At 35.7% G+C, this 18,546-nt stretch overlaps 1 long non-coding RNA gene across 1 annotated transcript in view; it reads left to right on the top strand.

The window, feature by feature from the left end:
• Window positions 1–18,546, top strand: part of LOC118574065 — a 117,584-nt gene that overhangs the window by 98,145 nt on the left and 893 nt on the right. The window lies entirely within an intron of this gene.

Here is an 18,546-nt window from a genome sequence, read left to right as displayed (position 1 = left end):
TACATCAAGATTCTGTGTAGGAGAAAACATGGAATACATCTACATACATATTAATTTATATTCACATACATGTATATATAAACATAATTTTAAAATCTAGATTTTGTGGGCTATGGAGATAGCTCAATAAATTAAGTGCTTGCAACACTAGCATGTGTACCTGAGTTTGGATATTTAGCACCCATGTAAAAAGCTAGTTATGTGTGCTTGTAATCTTAGTCCTGAGGAGGCAAAGACAAGTGAAACCCTAGAGGTCCCTGGCCATCTAGCCTTGTGGAATTGGTGAATTCTAGATTCAGTGAGAGACAGTGTCTCAAAAAAGGAAGTGTTGGAGGTGTATTGGTGCACACCTTTAATCCGAGAAGTCTGGAGGCAGAGTGAGGCAGAATTCTGTGAGTTCTTGGCTAGCCTGGTCTGCACAGAGAGTTTAGGATAGTCAGGGCTACATAGAAAGACCTTGTCTCAAGAAAAAAAAGTGGAAAAAAGTGGTGAATAGTAGAGCAAGTCATCAGGCAACAATATGCACATGAATGCATACAAACAAACATACTCCACCATGCACACACATTAATTTCATTACCATCATCATTGTCGTCATCTAGATTCTGTAAAGAAGAACGAACATGCAATGTTTGTGTTTCAGAATTTGGCTAATTTCATTTAACATTGCTATCCATTTCCCTGAAAATGATATAATTTCATTGTTTATAACTGAATAAAATGTCTATATGTCACTTTTACCTGTAAGACATCTAAGCTGGCATAATAACTTGGCTGTTGTGAATAGTGTTGCAGTGAACATAGATATGCAAATATCTCTGTGGAATACTGCCATAGATTGCTTCAGTTATGTACACAGGAGTGGTATAATGGAATTACATGGAAATTCCATTTTTTTTCTTTTTCAGAGGAATCTCTATACTTATTTCCACAGTGATTGCACTAATTTACATTCATGCCAGGACTGTCTAAGGATCCCTTCCCACTTCAGCCAGCATGTGGCCAGCATTTGTTGCTGTTTGTTTTCTTGATGGTAGCCACACTGAGCGAAGTGAGATAGGATCTCAGTGTATTTTGAATAGTTGTTTCCTGATCTCTAAGGATTTTTTTCCTATTTTATTGGCCATTTTTACTTCTTCTTTTGAGACTTTCTGTTCACTTCATTTGCCCTTATATTTATCAGATCACTTAATATTTTTCATGTTTATTTTTCTTATTTATAATTTTAGATATTAATTCCTTATGTGATTACAGTGACCAAAGATTTTACTTCATGCTGCAGGCTGTCACGTCACTGTTAATTGTTGTTTTCACTATGTAGAAGATTTTTGTTTTTTTTTCATGGATTCCCATTCGTATATTCTTACTATTATCTCCTGGGTTATTAGAGTCCTTTTCAGAATGTCTTTGCTTATGCCTATATCCTTAAGTATTTTCCCTATATATTTTTGTGGAAGTTTCAAAGTTTTGTATCTTATACTAATATCTTTGATATATTTTTGAATTGATTTTTTATGCAGTGTGAGAGAGATGAAGTTTCATTCTTTATTATATACCTATCCAGTTTCTCCAGCACCATTTATTGAAGGGCTGTCCTTTCTTCAATGTATGTTTTAGGTACTTCTGTTGAAAATCAGATAGCTGAAGCTGTGAAAATTTATTTCGGGGTCATCTATTTCATTCCATTGATCAATGCATCTATTTTGTACTAGCACCATGTTCTTTTGGTTGTTGTTAATTTGGCTCTATAATTCAATTTTAGATCAGGTAGTGTGGTCACCTTCAGCACTGCTTCTTGAAAAAAAATCTGTTTGGCATCATTCATGCTTCCAAACAAATACTAAGCATTCTTTTTTTTTCTTCTCTTTCTTGAATGTTCATGGACAATTGCATTGAATCTAAACTCAGAACTAAAACAATAGTATACAGTCTTTTTACTCTTAAATTACTCTTATAATGCATTGTTTGTATTAATATTTTTGCATTCTTTAGACCACTAATTGCTCTCCTTTTGCACAAGACTTTATTGAAATAGTTACACAATTATGCAGTCCTCATACATTTATTCTTAATAGCCTTTGTTTATTCATGGTCTTGTATTTATTTGAATTTTTTTTTCAGTAAGCCATAGAAAACAATTTCTTCTCCAGTCACACTTGCTCATAGAAGTGATATTCTTTAACAATAGAAAGACTTGAATGAAATAAGGAAGTATGAAAATGGCTTCTTGGGAATTTCTCCCTTCTCTTAGTAAGGTTTAGTATTAGCCAAATTTTGTATGCTATATTCAGAAAGTTGCTGGTTTTGTCCATGATATGTAGCATCTTTTCTTTAAAAGATGATACATTCTAGGATGCTCTCTTCTGGCCTCTGTGGGCACATGTACAATGAGTGCATAGACATACATGCAAGCAAAACACCTCTTCAGATAAAATAAAAAATAAATCTTAAAATAATTTAAGTCACTTAGCCTCTCTTACCTTTAGGGTTGTATATTTAATAACTGTTTGAGCTCGTCTTCTTTGTTCACTCTACAGAGTAGCTCTGATGTAGGTGTGAAGAAAAGTTAAAAAGACAGTAGTGATCTCTGAATGTAAGTTTAGAACACTGTAATGAAACATCAATTTAATTGTGTCCGTGAATGAATACTCCTGCCTTTGCAGCTGCTTCGTGTTTATCCACATATTGTATATAAGCCCCACTCACTGAATCTACTTGACAGTACATTTGATAATGCAGTTCACCTCTATGCTGAAGGGAAGGAGTGACAATTTCTTTTTTTAACTTATGCTGCTTGCTAGAGGGTATCTAGGAAGCAGGTGTAGATATATTGCTATTTGAAGCCAAATCATTTTGTTGACCACAAGGCAGAATGGTAGCAAGCTCAGATGGGAGAAATGTAGTCATTATCCAAAGGTCAGACTTGATAAGCAGACTCTGCTCTTTCTTCCCCTAACTTCCATATGTCTGGGAGGGCCACTGGATAGCAGAGGAAGCCAGAAATTTCCCTGTCAGTAAAGTATTTAAGAAATTTTCTGCACACCGCCCTGGTTATATTGTGTGAAGAATGACAGATTTGTCTGTTTTTAAGGAGTTCTTAGTCTAAGGAAGTAAGGCAGCTGCAGGAGCTTCAGGCAGAGCCAACATCTGTCACAATGCTTGCCTCAATCTAAGCATTCCATAAATGTCACTTGAATAAGTGTATAAATGAATAGGTGGACAGACATAAAATAAATGAACAATAACCTTTGAAAGGTAATTCCTCAGAATTACTTTCATAGAAATCAGAAGTGACATCTTGAAAACATTTAGGAATATAACTAAGTTATACATCCTCTTCCATTTAACATATGAAAACTGAACACCTGAAATTCAGATTAACTGTGAGGAATAAAATATTTTTTTCTAATTTGTATATAAAACTAAAGCAAAACATAAAATTAGGGGTTCCATCTCTCTTATACAAAGTCATACCCAAACTAATTACTTTATTATTAACTTATAAGTTCTAATGAATAATTTATCATGTTTTTAATCTGTTTGATTTATTTCCTATCTAGATATCCTGGAGGTAATGGTTATGCTTTCTCTTTCATCTGGTAAACCATGCATCAGTAAAAATCATTTATCCACAGTCAGGCAGTGTAGTAAAGTAGGGAAGACAGAAGACAGGAATCCAGCTCCTCTACATTTCATGTCATGACCTAATACAATTTGCTGAACTTTTTCTTATCTACAGTTTCCATATCAGCAAATAGTTGACATTGAATTCTTCCTCTACCATAGGGATATTACAGAAGTAATTGATAAGCTCTAATGATCTATAATGATGGCAAATATTTTCAGAGTTAGAAATAATATTTTATTGATCAAAGGCTTTGGTTTATGACATTTCAATATAGAAGACAGTGTGCAGTCCTTGGATTTTCACCACTGTTCTAAGATTTTTGCAAAATTACAGTCTTAAACTCATAGCAGATGTGATTACCTATATATTACCTATACAAAATGGTTGCTAAAGGAGGAAGAGACATTTTCTTCAGTGGTGTAACCACTGGTAAGTTGCCCGTGCTTCTGTAAGCAACCCTAATGAAAATCAGTGGGCTACATAGACACACATACATGTGAACACACATACATATACATACACACAAACACACACATACCCATGGGGAGGGGATAGGGCTATTTGACAAAGGCAATAAAGCAATCTGGAAAAATGAGAAGGGTACAAGAGAGGGTAGTGGGGGGACATGATCAAAGTGTATTTTATATATATGTATGAAAATGGTATAACAAAGCCCACCATTATGTATAATTGATATATGTTAATAAAAAATTTAAAAAATAAAACAATTTGTCCAAAAATATATTGCATATTATAGTTGGGAAAATTGTAAGGGCTAGTTTATACCCTTTAGATAGTACTGCTCGGTTGAAGACCTCTCTAAATTTCACTTGTTCATCAGTCCTAATGGCATATACTATGTACTGCTCTGTGTTACACTGACCTAAATGGATTTGTTTCATTGATGGCGCCTCATAGCATTTGACAGGTGCCAAAGTTATTAAAAGCTTTGCTATAATATAATTGTCTTTCTTACTTAAACTACAAAATGACCATTTACATTTGGAGGATTAGTATCCTTCTAAACACAAATCTGTTCACTATCCTCTAATATGTAACTGTGTTTAAAAGCAATAGACAAGCTGCAGTAGTGGATGTGATTGTAAATTTGTTACCAAATGTTCAAATCAGATTGTCACAGAAGCACAATCCCATCTTGAGGAAGACAACTATTAAGAATGGGCTTTAGAAAAGGATATTTAGTAGATGTGCTAAAATAAGAAACATAAGCTGATTAGGCAAAGTTCCAAAGATTCATTAGTTTATTAAAGTATATTGAAATGAATGTTTGAGAGATTTAAATAAATTAACCTTTAATGAGTACCCAGGGGCCAAGGAAAACGAATGACAGAGGATTAGGAGTATTTTGTCTGATTGTTGCATAATGCACACTGATTAGTTTTTTTTTTCTGAATGTTCATTGCTGTATAACAATACTAATAAATAAAATAGATTAAATCTAAAACATCACTAGGTTGTAATTATTGCCTCCTCTTATGTGTGCACAGATGCTGTGGTTGGCTTTAATAGCAATCCTGTAAGTTTGGCAGAGGGAAACAGGAATTTTTGTCTTTATGTCATTACATTTTGAAATGTCTCATATGTGAGCAATGCTATGTTCAATTAAGTTAATTTATTCCTACTGTTCTGAACATGCTTTTAGCATTTCAGCATTAGATTCTTAATATTAACTATGGCAAGATAGATACAAAGTATATTGGCATTTAAACATCATTAAAAACTTTTTTCCATGCACCCTACCAAGTTCTGGCTTATGATTAGCAAGTTTCTTAAGGAGGTCCTTGTTTGAAGCTGTATTAGAAATGCTTTGATTTCTTCACAGTGTCTTAACTGTCCTACCATTAACCCATTAACTGGTTGCTAAGTGAGTTCTACGTTAGTGGTCCTAGGATGACATCTTAGTGCTACCACCTCTCTTTCTCAAGTCCTTTTTACTGGAATTCATTTCAGGTTTCTATTGATGTCTTCCACCTAGCTTTTCTCTCAAGTTCAAAGCTAGGAGAGCCCTGTTTTTAGATGTCAAAACTGATGAGGAATTACTCATACATTGTTGCTTAATGAGTTGAAAACAGCAGACACCAAATTCTATTGTCTTTATAAATCATTCTTCCACTATACTTCTTTTCCTCCTTTGAAGTTTTTTTTTTTTTTAACCAGACTATAAGTTTTTACCAGACCATTCAGAAAGTACAGTGAAATCACTGAGGTGAGCCTATACATAAACCATACTACATAGTTATTTTATCAAATATAGTTGTAGTTCAGATAGTGTCCCCCAACATTTTGCATAGCATTGTACATTCAGTGAAGAAATTTCTACATGAAGACAGGAGTGATTGACCTAGAGAGCAAAGAACATGCGTTTCAAGGCCAGTTCCCAAAGGCAACTTAGAAATGAAGAAACAGACATAGTATTGCTGAAATAATTTAGCTAATTGTCTAAGAATCAGGATAAAGGCCTCAGTCCTGTAAAAATACTTTGCCTAATTTTTCCTCAACACCCAAAGTTTTGCTACTAGCCCTTCTTTCTTTGGAAATGGTAAACTCTAAAAGACTCACAAACTAGACAGGTTTAGATCCAATGCATTTATGGCAGACAACCAGTATCATCCCATGCCTGTTGTAGTTAATGAATAAACAAACTTCTAAGTATTTTCTGGTTTCAACTTTAAAAGAAAATAAAAGACTGGGTAATAAATTCTCATTTTCTGTCCTCAAATTAGAAAAGCATTTAGGCAAGACATGCTCATTTCTGCCTATTCATTAGAATCCCCTGGTGTGTATTTAAGCCCTATCCTGACCATGTGTGTGTGTGAGTGTGTGTGTGTGTGTGTGTGTGTGTGTGTGTGTGTGTGTGTGCGCGCGCGCACACGTGCACGCGTGCATACATTGGTATTCTTCAAAAAATTCCCCTAAGTGACTTTGTAGCCAGTAATGAAATGTCTTAAAGTCCTAGTCTGGGGGCTAAAGTCTGGGGACACTTCTAATAAATTTGAAGTTAAGGTTGAGGCAAGTAAAGAACTAGTAAATATGAAAAGATTAAGGGACTTTCTTTTGTTTCTGTTTGCTTTATAATAAACTATACTTGATTGTATTTGTGCCAAAGTCAACCAATTGGCATTCAAATGACCAAAGAAGGGGCCCTTAGAAGCATATATTTAATAAACTTCAGCTAAATGGTCATGATTGGCAGCTGCCCAGGATGCCACTGTTGAGTTAGATTTTTCAGAGCCTGGGTTCATTCTTATTTAATTCCTTCCTTTCTCTCCATCATCCTAGGCAAGTGTCCAGTTTCCACAAATCTTAGCTTGTAAATGTAATCAATCTAAATCTCTTTCCAAAGGATGTTTCCCTAAGCTTAAAGAGGAGTACTTAAAAAAAAGGCAAAAAATGATCATCACAATAGAAAATAGCAATGAATTCTATTAAAGAGGAAATGAAAATGAAAATGACCTAATATGGAGTGATGGAGTAATGCCTTGTCTTTTGGTACTCACTACAATGTCTCAGTGACATTATTCCGGGTTAGATGTTTAGGTCTTTTCTGCCATTGATGTCCTAAGGGCACTTGTGGAAAGTTACTGTATCTTTACAGTTAGACTTTGTTTGATACATTATTTTAGTCTATGTAATTAAATCAATTGTGTTGTACACCTGCTGCCCTGGGTACCTCACATTCTTAGGTGTGAAAAATCCAGGCAGTGTTAATCATATCTGCTACAATGTATCATGATTTTTAATCCTACCTAGCATTATATTGTTGCACAGACTCTCTGAAGTTGAGAATGGTCATGGGATTGAATCAACTGTGGTATTCTGTTTGACTCAATCCATCACTTTACAGTCTCCTAGGAGCCCCAATGTTCTCTGTCAATTGTCTCAGACCATCTTCCTTCCATGAATTTACTTTAAAGATAAAGATGATTACAGTGCTTCTTCACCAGTAGATAATCACATTGCTATATTCTTTGGCAGGAAGAAAAACAACATAGCATTATTTTTTCAGGTTTTCCTTGAGTATTGTTAAAAGAAGAATTGTCAGTTTATTCCAACACAATATAATGTCAAATAGAATTGCCATTACAATGCAATGTTTTCTAATAAGACCATTTGGAGAAGTTATTTGGGAAGAGGAGACAAGGAAAAAGGTTGAAAGAAAGAGCAAAGGAATTTATTAAGTATTACTGACCTTCAAAAACACCTTTGTCAGTGAATGCTATACACAAAATAAACTAAGTCTACAACCTATTATTAAATGGTTTTTCCTTCCCTTAGCCCAGTAGTTTATTCTGCCTCTTACAATATTATACTTTTTATTCTGAATGAATTTATGTCTTTTGATAGGCTTTGTTAGGAATACATACTAAAGGTCAAGTGTAAGCTGGTGTTTCTTGGCAGTCGTTATACTATGGTAAATAAAGACTGGAAGCAGCTTTATTTTGCAGCATAGACATATGGATATGCCTCTTGATGAAATGTGCTTTTTCTCCTATTGATTGCCACAAGGGTTGCAGTTTTTGTTATGGTTGAGGTATATGTATCTGATGTATGCATGGTGAATGCCAGGGTACATCTGTGGTCATCAAGATTGGGTTCTTTTCTTTCCACTGTGGGTACCAGGAATTGAATTTAGTTAATCAGGCTTGAAAACCAAGCACTTTTCCCCACTGAGCCACCTTGCCAACCTACGTTGCAGTTTTTCAGGATTCAAGAGTTTTTCAGTGAATGGTTCTGGATTCCTCTCTTCTCAAATCCAAGATCCTGAAACTCATTCATGTGTTTCCATCCTACAGATTCCATTCCACTGAGTTCTTGCTACTACCATATTTCCACAGTGTGACTGTTGTTTTCCAAATCTGTCTCTCTACTTTTAGTGCTTTCAAATTTTCATTACATCCTTCATCCTGGTATCAGATGGCATAGGTCAGCTGTCACAGTGCCCACCTAAAACACACAGAGAGACATCCAGAATGAAGTCTGATGTCCTGCTTTAAGTGCTCTGAGAAAAATGTTCTGTGAAGAGAACCTTCGAGGTTAAGGGAAACTTCACTGAAGAGGTGACATATGTGGGGTTTAGAAAGGCAAGTAACATTCTCCACGTGGAGAAAAGGGAAAATTTATTTTCAAGCAGAGAATGTATACAAAGAAAAACATGGACATGAATGTGAGTAGCATATTTGAGGAATTTTGAAAAATTAGATATGAATGACACAGGTTACTTAGTGGAAATAGAAGGAAGTGAATCTAAGGCACAATTCAGGCCAGATTGTATATATGCTGCCCTTCCTTTCTGGCTCTGATCTCTTTGAGGAAAGAGACTATCTTAGCACATCATAAACTCCTCAGGCCTTGCATACTGATGGACACACAGAATTGTTTTAATGAATTGGGTGAATAAGGAGGGAGACAATAGGTCCCTATTAATTCATTAGCTCATTCATTCCAATACATATTGACTACCTCAACTAAATTTCAGGCCAGAATAAAATTAATCTCCCACTCTTATACAATAGAAGTCGTACTACTTACTTCAAACATAAAGTTGCTCTTATTTACAGACTTCTCTTAATAAAATTATGCTGTCTTCTCAAGAATCAGAGTCTGGCTTCTGCAGAAGTGAATTTACCTTCAGCTCTGGCAATGACTTCACTAAAGGAGTTAATCATTTGCCAGCTCCCTGTATTGATGATACTCCTGAGATGAAGTAGTTATAGGGGAGGTATGGAGCTGTAAGGATGCATTAGTATATTATGGGAATCTCTGTCTTTTCCTGTGTGTTTAATTCCACAGTCAACAAGAACCGTTTATCATACATATCTGAAAAATGAATCCAAATGGTGATCAAAAATAAGGGATGCAGAAAGCATACCTCCAGAGCATCAGTGAAGCAGTGTAGAAAAAATTAATAGATGGGGAAAGGAAAGGAAGATAAAACTTGAGAATGTAAATGAAGATTTACTGTATTTATGCAGTTCTATCTTTAGGGAATGCTAAATCACAAACTCATCATTGGTTAATTAGGAGGTAATTAAAATTGTAGCACAGTGATTGGATAAATAGTTAATGACAGTTGGCTAAATGAAGGAAGGAAATCTGATGAAACTCATATATTTTTTCAGAAAGCAAAGATTCACATGTTTTTCATACAGTGCATCTCTCATAAAGGATACTAATATCCCTCTAGCATTAATTGATATAATTACCTTTCCAAAGATCAGAAAAGTTCCAGCTCTCACTCTCCCTTTCAAAGCATCTTACACTGAAATACAGATTTATCTGACAGCAAGTTCAATTTTCATTTACTCACAGCATGTGAAATTATTTTGCTGAAAGTTGTTTACAACTTATTTACTGGCATCATAAGAATCTATTAGAGGAAATTGGTGTTCTCTATGTATTGTAACTGTTCCTATTGAAAGGGCTGGCTCAGCCTAGGCTCCTGACCAGATCTAGCTGATGAGCTAGTTTTTAAAACCATTGAAGTAGGTTTTGCAGTGAAAACTGTGCTTGCTTTTAATAATTGCCTCAGCTTTATGAAATCAGTCAGCCTGAAGGGAAGTCCTCATTACAGATCCGACAAGATAGACTCCAGTTTTCATACCACAACAACTCTCTGCCCTCAGGCTCAGAAATCTGCAATTATTTGTTTCATTGAGACAGAGAAACCCATAATACAGTAGCTCTGGGCACATTCACAGGCAAGAACTAAACAGATAACTTAGTGGTCAGTGTGTTAAGAACTTGCCCTTTTCTGTTACTCAGGTGGAAAATTGGTCAATGAGAATTGAGGCATAGCTTAAAGCCAGCTTTAAGCAGGTACTGATGAACCACCATTTTTCTATACCAGCTCCCAAAGATGTGTTAAGAAAAGTGGATGCTGTAACTGTTCCATAGGGCTAAACTACCACAAACTTTGAACTACTTTTATCAGTTTTTTGAGGAATGCCAGACTTTAAAGAAAATGATAGATTGCCCATCTACCATCTGTCACTTTGAACTGTTCTATCAAATCAAAATTTTTTGAACCTTGTTTTCATTGAGTAATGTGATTTTGCTGTTTCCCCAGCATTAAATTGTGTAAAGGAAAAGAGTTCTGAAGCATTCTTCTTCTGAAAGTTGGAAATCTATATTTGGTTTTCCTACTCAGGAAACTTAAACACCTTAATTGGTTTAGTTCAGATTTACTCAAATAATTCACCATTATCAGGCCTGGTGGCTGTCAGGGCCCCTTCCCCCCCCCCAGGAAAAACACAGAAAATATGTCAAGTTAAGGGAAATATGGATTTAGAGAAATGATCCCTGTCCATCACAGCTCTAGTCTGCCACTCCAGTGTTGCAGTAGTATAGCATCCTTCTAAAAGATACCACTTAATAAAGCTTTGAGATAAGGCACTTCAATTATAGTTTATTCTTGCATTTTTGAAAGTCCACGGTGATGATAGGAATGATCTAAAGGTATTGCAAGACAAAAAAAAAACCCTATTTCCATACTCTTTATTAATGATTTACTTTAATCACTATACATTGCCTGGAAGAAAAGAAAATACATTAGAAGAGCACAAGGCTAACATCTCCCAGTCCTTATATAGGAATTAGTCTGGAAGCCTAGGATCCACACTCTATACTATAAATTTGTGAGGCAAATTCATATAAATTCCTGTTACTTTTCTTGTTGCTATGACAAAATACTCCACAAAGCATCACTTAAAGGAGGGAGGGTTTCCTTTGGCTAATGGTTGGAGGTTGCAGCCCATCACAATGGGAAAGTATGGAACATGAACAAAGTGCCGGGTCTTATTGCATCTGTAGTCAGGGAGCAGAGCAATGAATGCTGGTAGTCCACTCTGTCTTTTTATTCAGTGCAGAGCCATAGACCAAGTAATAATTGTGCTTAGATTTCAGGGTAAGTCTTCCTTTGTCAGTTGCACCTGTCTCGAAATGCCATCACAGGTGTGCTCAAAGATTTGTCTCCATGTTTAATTTAAATCTCAAGTTAACAAGCAAGATAAAGTGTCATAAGCACTTTTTTAGTGTCTGATATTTACTAGACATTTAGTGATTGTTGTCCCTATAGTAGCCAATATTGATTGTCAATATCTCAGGATCTAAAATCAGCAAAGGGACAAGCATGTCAGTGAGGGATTATATAAATTTGATTCATTGAGGCGAGAAGATCAACAAACATTTCTTGGTCTGGCCTCCAGGCCTATCTAAAATGGAGAAAGAAGCTGAGTGCTGCTAATACAACCATGAACTGTGAGCCAAAATAGGCAGTTTCTTCCTTAGATTGTATTTTGTTGGAACTTTTGTCCCAGCAACACATAAAATAACTAATATAGTCCCCTTTAACTTTATTCATGTCCCAATAAAGGAGAGGCATTACCTTCCATGTTTTATAATGCAGAACTAGAAGAGATAAAATGACTTCTCATATGAATGACACCCTTAATGACTGGAACAGCAAGTAAGTGGCAGATATGGATTTAAGTCTAGTTCTAACTATATAATAGCACTGCACTGTCCTGTGGAACTTTCTGTGATGATTGGAATGTTCTGTCTGGGCTGTCCAATATAACAGTCCTTAGCTACAAATGTCTAATGAGTCCTTTTTATGTGAATAGTGTTACTGAAGTTTTCATGGTATTCCATCTTAGTTAATTTAAACTTAGGTTATAATAGCTGCATGTATTTATGTATATTGTATTAAAATACATTTTTAGAATCTGTCTTTTTAAATTAAATTTTTATAAAGTAGGGTAGGTAACTTACTGCCCATAGAACTATTAAGAAATGATTCATATATGCAATCTCTTCTGTAGTGTTTTGTTATTTGGTGTCTTAGACAATGGAAAGACCATTTTGGTTTGCAGAAAAAGAGAATGAAGTTGTGCAGAGACATGGTCCACTAGTCAGTTTTCCATCACTGTGACAAAAGAAGAGATCATTAACTTGAATTGTGGAAAGATTTCTATTTGCTCATAGTTGTGGAGGTTTCACTGTGTGCTCACTTGGTTCTATTGTTTTGGAGCATGTGGCAAGAAGCACATGGTGGAACAAAGCTGTGTACCTGGAGGTAAAGGGCTTTGTTCTCTTTCTATTGCTGTGGATATATTTGGTTGAAAATGAGCAAATAAGGAATTGCACCATCATGTAAATATAGTTACTATAATGAACCCTAAAGGAAGGCTGGCATTTTAAAGTTTGAAAATCAAGAAGAAGCAATGGGGTCTCACTGTGCATATTAACCCCACTTAAGGGTAGGCCCCATGCCCAACAGTGGATGGCCAGTACAAAACAAATTCAATGATATTTTTGTAGACTCTTGGTCTCATATTGTTTTATCTGGGAATCTTTTTGTCTTACTGGCCTTTTGCTTGTGTATATGGTTTCTAATTTTGTGTTTTTGTGGTATGTGTGTGTGTCTGTCTGTCTTCCTGTCTGTCTCTCTGTGTGTGCAATTTTTTATTAAAATTTTATTCTAGTTTCCTTATTTTGTTTTGTTTTATTTGTTTTCTGTGTGCATTCTAAAGAGATAGAGAAGGGTATGCAGTTGTTGGGGGATGGTGGGAGGATCTGGAAGGAGTTGGGGGGAGAAACATCTGATCAGAATATATTGATAAAGGTCATTTTTCAATAAAAATATTAAAACAAACATAAAGAAGTAGGCAGAAGAACAGTGTGTGCTAAAGACATGGAGGTATAAAAATAGATTAGATAGATTTATGAATGTTACGTAGTCCCAAATGGACTCTATACCATCATGCTCAGCAACATCCAAGAACTTGTCAAGAAAGCAGATTGCAGTTCAAACTTATTGAATCTGAATTCTTGACAAACATACAATCTCCATGGAATACATAAGTATGTCAAGAAATAAGTGTTGGGTGAAAGTTCATGCCAGGCATAGTACAGGCTGCTGAGTGGTGGTGACACACCCCTTTAATCCTAGCTCTCGCGAGGCAGAAGCAGGGAGATCTCTGTGAGTTCCAGGCCAGCCTGGTCTACAAAACAAGTTCCAGGACAGCTAGAGCTGTTATACAGAGAAGCCCTGTCTCGAAAAACAAAAAACAAAAAACAAAAAAACAAAACAAAACAAAAACCAAAACAAAACAGACAAAACAAACAAAAAAAAACAAAGGTCTGAATTGGATGGGACATTTTTATGAAGATTCTAGTGCCTTTACTGACTAGTTTGGGGAGTCACTAAAAGTTGAGGGACCTTCTTTTATGAAAATCGGCTATTTACCTGTGTTGCACATGTAGGAAAAGGTGACTTTGGTGTAAATTTTGCTCTGAAAGTTACATCCATTACAATTCAAGCAATACCTTTATTTACAAATATAAGGTATGTGTATGTAAATGTATCTGTGTGTGTGTGTGTGTGTGTGTGTGTGTGTGTGTGTGTGTGTGTGTATGTGTGTGTGTGAAGATCCCTTAGGGCTGGAATTTCAGGTGGTTGTGAGCCTTTCTTTGCATATGTGTGCAAGAAATCAAACTCTGGTTCTCTGCAGAAACTACTGTGCTCTCCTCTTAACTTTGTTGTCTCTTATCTTCAAGGAAGAGTTTGCAAGAGAAAAGTTTGCCCTTTTATTTTCCATCTCATCCCCATTATTCACTCATTAACAGCCGCGCTGTTTTCGTCTAACATACATACACAGCATATTGGTTTCATAACAATAGAAAAATAGCTTTTATTTGCTTTCTATCAATTAAGCCATGGTTCTGAGGAATGTCCAGTTGTTTTCACTGCTACCATTTTCATACTGTGAATAATCCTTCAGAATTATTCAGTAGAATGACAGGCTGGCCAAAGCTATGAAATGTGCAGTCAAATGGTTTCTGGCCTATAAGAGTCAGTGAATGAATGTGTGGAGAATATCCCAGAGATGAAGAAATATTACAAAAGGACCTGATGGTTTATTCATGGCATACCCATTATTGTTTTCTCACAAGTTTATAATTAAAAACTGACTTATACAGACTGTACAAGTTATATTTAAAAATACATATGTATATACATATATGAATGCAGTAACAATTAAGAAATAGGTCATGAATTTGAAGGAGAGCAAGGAGTATATGTAAGGTTTTGAAGGGAGGAAAGGGAAGGGAGAAATGTAATTCTAGTATAATCTCAAAAATCCCCACTCATTTGTAGCTAAATGTCTTGACATACAATTGCCCAATGTGATTTCAGCACTTGGGAGACAGAAGCAGGAGGATCAAGAATTTGTTCAAAGGCCAGGCTGTATAATAAAACCTCCATCCCAAACAATCACATGCTAAAGATGGAACCCCCAAGTAGTACACTTGCCTACTCTCTGCAAAGCCCAGATGAAAAATAAAGAAAAGAAAGTCACCTAATTTGGAGGACCCCCTCCCAACTATCATAATGTCTTATATCTGTTTTAAGCTGCAGTCATTTGGAAAATAGGACAAATTCACTAGGATGGTCGTGATGCCAAAAAGCTGTTCTTTTTTCAGCATTAATTTCTGTGTGAAGATTGCTGCCTTCAGTTAATAGATTTCTCAGACCTTCAGTCATTTTCATTTAAAGTGAACTTATCCAGAGGAGTCATTTAATTTCATATAGTGTATGAGCCACAGCTTTAAACAAGAAGTTGGATCCACAGGATCACATTTTACTCCTATAACCTGAAACACTCATTGCAAGTGTTAGAATGCATTGTGAAGGGTGTTCCTAACTTGATCTGATAGTAGAATACTATGGACAATTCCTATATTGTACAGAATGAGCTTGATAACCTCAAAAATTTTTTCAAACATAACATTTTCCAGTTCATCATATCTGGCAGAATTTAGTAGAAACTACTTCCATAAAAGATTTGAAAGTAAATTCCATAGTTTTCGTGAGTTACAGTATTGTCATCGCTAATATTTTTGTTTATGTCATCATTGATATTTGCCAAGAAGTCTTGGCATCGATGTGATGGATTTTCTTTTAATATTCAAATAATTTTGTTGGTGTCTTTTTACTTAAAATGCCATTTGACTTAAGTCACCTATACATAGCACAGAAAAAAACCCTATAGGGACCTATTAGTTTACTAGTTTACTTGATGCTGTCTTCAGGGAAGAATGAAACAATACAAAAAAAAATAGCAAGGAATCACAAGTGTCATAGGATTTCATTAGCTCTATAGCTCTTGCTCTCAAGCTACAAATCTTTGAAGATTTTGAGTCCTGAATAATATAAAATGTGCATTTGTGTTCAATGAATTGGCTTACTGTGTCAGATGGTTCTGTCTTTGACAGGAGATCCTTTCCTATTTAAAAAAAAATAAGAACTGAGCTGCTACACTGAATTTTCATGCATCTAGATCTTCTAAGAGGTCAGTTCACACAAAACCTTGAAATCTGTCTTTCTCAGTGTCAAAACTTCTATACATTAATATGAGACATAAAATATCCCAATCTCTGAAGTTATTATTTGGAACCAAATAGAACAAATACAGTTTTGACCAAATGTCTATGATTGAAGAACCTCAGCTCACCAGATGTTTATTTGAAGGACTAGTTCAGCTTTTAAAAAGATGGAAAAACATCAGTGAAAAAATTGAATGAGGAAAGTAGGCTATGGTTTTGGATTAGGTCAAGTTCAGATCAACTCCCTTACTTTACAGTTCCTCAATATGATAAATTTAAAATTTTAAAACAATATTATAATAGTTGTGGTCAATATTTATTGGGCTTACCTTGTCCATTCAGATCCAGCATAGAAGCCACATCTTTTTTTTTCTTTATTAAGAAATTTTCTACTCACTCTACATGCTATCTACAGACCCCACCTCCTCTCTCCTCCCACCCCCCCCAGCCCTCTTTCCCAAGCCACCCCACATCCCCACATCCTCCAAATCGAGGTCTCCCATGGGGAGTCAGCAGAGCCCAGCACACTGACCCTAGGCAGGTCCAAGCCCCTTTCCACTGGGCCAAGGCTGTGCAAGGTGTGACACTATAGGCACCAGATTCCAGAAGCCTGCCCATAGACCAGGGACCCTGCCTGGGTGCCCCCAAACAGTTCGAGCCAAACAACCATCTTCCTTATCCAGAGGTCCTAGTCCTTTTCCATGGGGGTTCCACAGCCACCAGTCCACAGTTCATGGGAGAAGCCACATCTTACCTGCTCACTCCAAGAAGAAACAGAAAGCATGCCGACCAGGACAGAAACAAGAAGTGGGAATGCAGTGCCATAGATCCGACAATTCATGAATATTTTTTAATATATTTGGTTTGAATATTTTTGAATGATCAGTATACCCATATTGTGCATTAACTATGGGCCAGATGTTATACTGAATGTCTCACATACATAATCTGGTTTTATATTTATATCAGTCCCAGGAGTAAGGAGCTCTTACTAGTTTCCACTTACAGATTATGGCTCTGAAGTTTGTAAGCTCCTCGGTCATCTACTTCATAAACAGGAAAATGGATTAATGCATTATTCTTAAAATTATCAAATGTAAGATAAAATGAAAAACCCTCTTATGATTAACAGTCATTAATCAGAATGTCCTAATCTCAGAGAATTTCTTTTAATCAGTATTTTACCCATCCTGCAGTATATTACTCAAATGATGGAGATGCATTTAAAATCTATTTTAAATAGTATTGCTCCAATCAGCATTAGAATGTTTCAGTTGTGACATTAATTCTTGGTTATCATCTGCCAAGGCTTTAATCACATGGGTTAATAAAATGAGTACCTGCCCCCACTTGTTGATGGTAAATTAATTCATTCAATATTCACTATGTATTAGTGTGGTGCTAAGTATAAAGGGATATGATTGTGAGGTGCAGAGTCTCCTTCAGGAGAACTTACAAGTTTGTAAGAAAAATCTTGTTTTAATTCGCTTACAGTAAAAAACAACTGCTACAAATATCTATCTTGTGCAGTGTTATCACTCATTTTACACATTATGAGACCAGGGGCAAGAGAGATTATATGGTTTGCCAATCTGATTGAGCTAGTAAAGGAAACCAAAGATTTGCATTCTCAATGTGTTGTGCTTTTTCCCCTATGCAAGCATTCTGTTTTCCTTGGAACTTGATCTTATCAGATTGATAATGCAGAAGGAAATGGTAAGACAGTTTTGGAGTTGTACATTGTTACTTTGAATGATTGCAGACCCACATCACTGTGTGTACTTTGTTTGGTTTTAGTTCTAGTCATAATACATAATTAATAGGATGTAGATAGGATGTAAGTGAATAGTTGACTTAAGGAAAAGAAGTAAGTTTGATTATGTCATGTAGTTACTTACATGTTGTAAATGAAGCATATTTGACAAATTATTGTCAGAGGACACTTTGAAGTTGGTCTTAGTGGAGTCTAGTTAGTTGCTAGGGAAAAAGTATTACGTTTTTCATGGTCTGAAAACATTAACAAAAGGATAATTCTTAGGAATCACAATGTGAAAGTGTTTTGCTCAGCATTCGTGTTACTGACTATCTTCCGAACTTTTTATTGATGTTTTGTAATATTGTCTCAAGAATTGTACAGTTGTGGGTCATAGAAAATTTAGAAGTTAAAAAAAATGAACAATATCAGACCAACTTGATTCCACTTTTGATAGGAAATAATGAATAAAAGGCTTGGAAGAAATATATTTACTTTGAGCTGTCACAAAGCTTTTCTTTCTGTATTTCATGACATTTTAATTGAAATACTTGAAATCCCATGTGCTGCTGCCAGAGTAAGAACTTAGCTTTATTCCCCTCTTTAGGTGGGCCACTAGCTAGGAATGCAGCGTAATACAGAATTGTCAATTTACTTAAAACATTAAGGTTTTTTTGTGATCTTTTCTATAACTCACGATAGTATTCCTTCTTCGTGTGATTCTGACCCATCTCTATGTCTTAGAGAGGACCTTTTG

The sequence above is a fragment of the Onychomys torridus genome, chromosome X (genome assembly GCF_903995425.1).
Source record: "Onychomys torridus chromosome X, mOncTor1.1, whole genome shotgun sequence".
Classification (NCBI taxonomy): domain Eukaryota; kingdom Metazoa; phylum Chordata; class Mammalia; order Rodentia; family Cricetidae; genus Onychomys; species Onychomys torridus.
Note: the sequence above shows the minus strand (reverse complement) of the source record. Positions and strands in the feature narration are given on the sequence as shown.